We start from the raw sequence: 3,290 nt of genomic DNA on the forward strand, positions 1-3,290 counted from the left end.
TTTGTTTTCAACTTTTGCATTCCAGTCACCAGTGATAATTAACACATCCTGATTGCATGTTTGGTCAATTTCAGACTGCAGAAGTTGATAAAATTCTTCAATTTCCTCATCTTTGGCTTTGGTGGTTAGTGCATAAATTTGAATAATAGTCGTATTAATGGATCTTCCTTATAGGCGTATGGGTATTATCCTATCACTGACAGCATTGCACTTCAAGACAGATCTTGAAACATACTTTGTGATGATGAATGCCATGCCATTCCTCTTCTAACTGTCATTCCTGGCATAGTAGATCACATGGTTGTCTGATTCAAAATGGCCAAAACCAGTCCATTTCAGCTCACTAAGGCTGAAGATACCAATCTTTATGTGTTCCATTTCATTTTTTATAACTTCCAATTTTCCTAGATTCATATTTCTTACATTCCATGTTCTGATGATTAATGCAGCTGTCTTCAGCTGTTCTGATGATTCATGCAGGATGTTGTGATGCAGTAATGCAGCTGTTCCAATGATTAATGCAGCTGTTTCTTTTCCATTTGAGTGGTGTCACATCAGCAAATGGAGGTCTCAAAAGCTTTACCTTATCCATAGAAGTAAGACTGGGTTTACTCAGATGATGCAGCTCTTTCCCAGTCTTATTTTGACCACCTTCTTACCTAACTGTACTATTCATAAAGTTGTGTGATAATGTATCAAACAGTGTTTCTTTGTTATTCATAAGGTTTTTCCTGGCCAATTCTTTGAGAAGTGGATGGCCTCCTCCTTCTTCCTAGTCTGTCTCAGTCTGTAAGCTAGTATGATACCTGTACACCATGTGCATCCCACTAGGTTAGAAACACCAGTGGCTCAGCCTCAAAACTCACATCAACACATCACCATGGTAGGACAAACCGACAGACAAGTTTGCCTCCCTGTGGGAAACTTCTTGTATCACCCCTACCTGGGTCCCTGTGGCTGACTCCTCCTCTGTCCAGTTTCCCAGGCCTTTTAATTCCCTTTCTCCTGCTCTCCCACCCTGCTGCTTTGGGCATGCCTGAGTTCCTCTCCTCACATGGATCCCTGCAGCTGACTGCTCCTCTGTCTGAGTTCCTGGCTTTTAATCCCTTTTTTCCTGTACTTCCACACTGCTGCTTTGGGTGTGCCTGAGTTCCCTCTCCTCACCTGGATCCTTGCAGCTGACTGCTTCTCTGTCTGAGTTCCTGGCTTTTAATCCCTTTTTCCTGCTCTCCTGCACTGCTGCTTGAATATTTTGACTCTAGTCGACTTGTTTTTATTGTCTTCTACTTCATCTTGAATGTGCAAATGAGCAGTCGATGGTTTATTTCACAGTCAGCTCCTGGCCTTATTTTGGCCAAAGATATTGAACTTCTCTACTGCCTCTTGCCACAGATGTAGTCAATCTAATCCCTGTGTACTCCATCCAGTGAAATCTATGTGTATAGTTGTTATTTATGTTGTTGAAAAAAGGTATTTGCAATGAAGAATCAGTCTTGCAAAATTCTGTCATGTGATCTCCATCATTATTTCTATCTCCAATGCCCACTTTTCCAACTAACTGTGACTCTTCTTTGTTTCCAAATTTTGCATTGCTATCACCAGTGATAATCAACACATTTTTGATCGCAGGTTTGATTGATTTTCTACTGCAGAAGTTGGTAGATATCTTCGATATCATCATCTTTGGCTTTGGTGGTTTGTGTGTAAATTTGAATAATAGTAATATTAACTGGTCTTCTTTCTGTTGTTGTTGTTATGTGCCATTGAATCAGCTCTGACTCATAGCAATCCCTGCTTGGATTGCCAAGGCAGTATCACTGTGGAAGTAGATTGCCCAACCTTCCTTCCGAGGAGTAGCTGGTGGGTTTGAACCACCAGCCTCCTGGTTAGCAGTCCAGTCCTTAGGCACTATGCTACCAGAGATCTTCTTTATAGGGCTATGAATATTATCCTATCACTGACAACATTGTACTTCAGGGACAGATCTTTTAACAGTCTTTGTGACAATGAATGCTACACCATTCCTCTTCAATTTGTCTTTCCTGACATAGTAGATCCTATGGTTGTTTGACTCAAAATGGCCACAACCAGTCCATTTCAGCTCACTAATGCCTAGGATATTGATCTTCATGGTTCCATTTCATTTTTGAGAACTTCCAATTTTCCTAGATTCATACTTAATACATTCCATGTTCCAATTATTAATGGATGTTTACATCTGTTTCTGCTCACTTTGAATCATGTCACATCATCCATTTGAGGTCCTCAGTGATTTACTCTATCCATGTCATTAACATCATCTCTACTCTGTGAAGTCAGCTCTTCCTCTATCAAATTTTGAGTGCCTTCTGACCTGATGCTGGGGTCATCCTCCAGGACTGTGTCAGACAATGTTTCAAGGCTGTTCATAAAATTCTCCAGTAATATATTAGAAAATATTTCACTGCTATTCATAAGGTTTTCACTGGCTGATTCTTTGAGAAGTAGATGGTGTCTTCCTTCTTCTGAGTCTGTCTAAGCCCAAAAGCTCTGTTGAAACCTCATATTCCCTGCACATAGGAATAAATACTGTTTCTGCCTCACAAATCCAGTGGCTAGAGAAACCTCACTGTCACCTGCAGGGATCCCTGGCTATTCTCATAACAGCCCAGCCATCCTTAAAAACTAACCTATAACAGACCAACCCAGAGACTAAGCCTCCTCCATGTGGTGCCTGGGTCACTGACCAACATTTTCACACTGGACACAAGAGACTCACCTCTGCAGCCTTCTCTCTCAGAGGCACTCACTTTCTCCAAGTGCCTCTGCTGGGGGAAGTCAGTGTAGGTGCAGTTGGATCAGCTAATCTCAGGGTGGCCTTCCAGTGGAATCTGGCAGGAGCTGAATAAATAGCTACATATTCCCAAAAGGGTACCTGACACATGCCAGTGAATCATAACTGGTGAGCTACACTCTATACTCCAAAAAGTACAGCTTCTCTGTGAATAAGGAACCAGATCCTCTCACACCTCCTTTACAACCTAGCTACCTTCAGCAATGGTCTCTAAACATGGCATATTGCTCTCCTTTATTATGCTTGTGTCACTGGCCGATCTTTCTCACACTGAGCACACGAGGTACACATATTCAGCCTTCTCTCTTGGAGGTGTACACTTACAACAGACTCCATGGGTACATGCCCCAGTGGATTGGTGGTTTGCACCACAGTTGCCTGCTCCCAAGGATGCTGGCTGACCATAACTACAAAAGTCCCTCCAATTTAGCTTCCTTATTTTTTCCTTTGTCTTTTC

The sequence above is a fragment of the Orycteropus afer genome, unplaced genomic scaffold, assembly GCF_000298275.1.
Source record: "Orycteropus afer afer isolate SDZICR_OR568_19922 unplaced genomic scaffold, OryAfe1.0 scaffold00240, whole genome shotgun sequence".
Lineage (NCBI taxonomy): Eukaryota > Metazoa > Chordata > Mammalia > Tubulidentata > Orycteropodidae > Orycteropus > Orycteropus afer.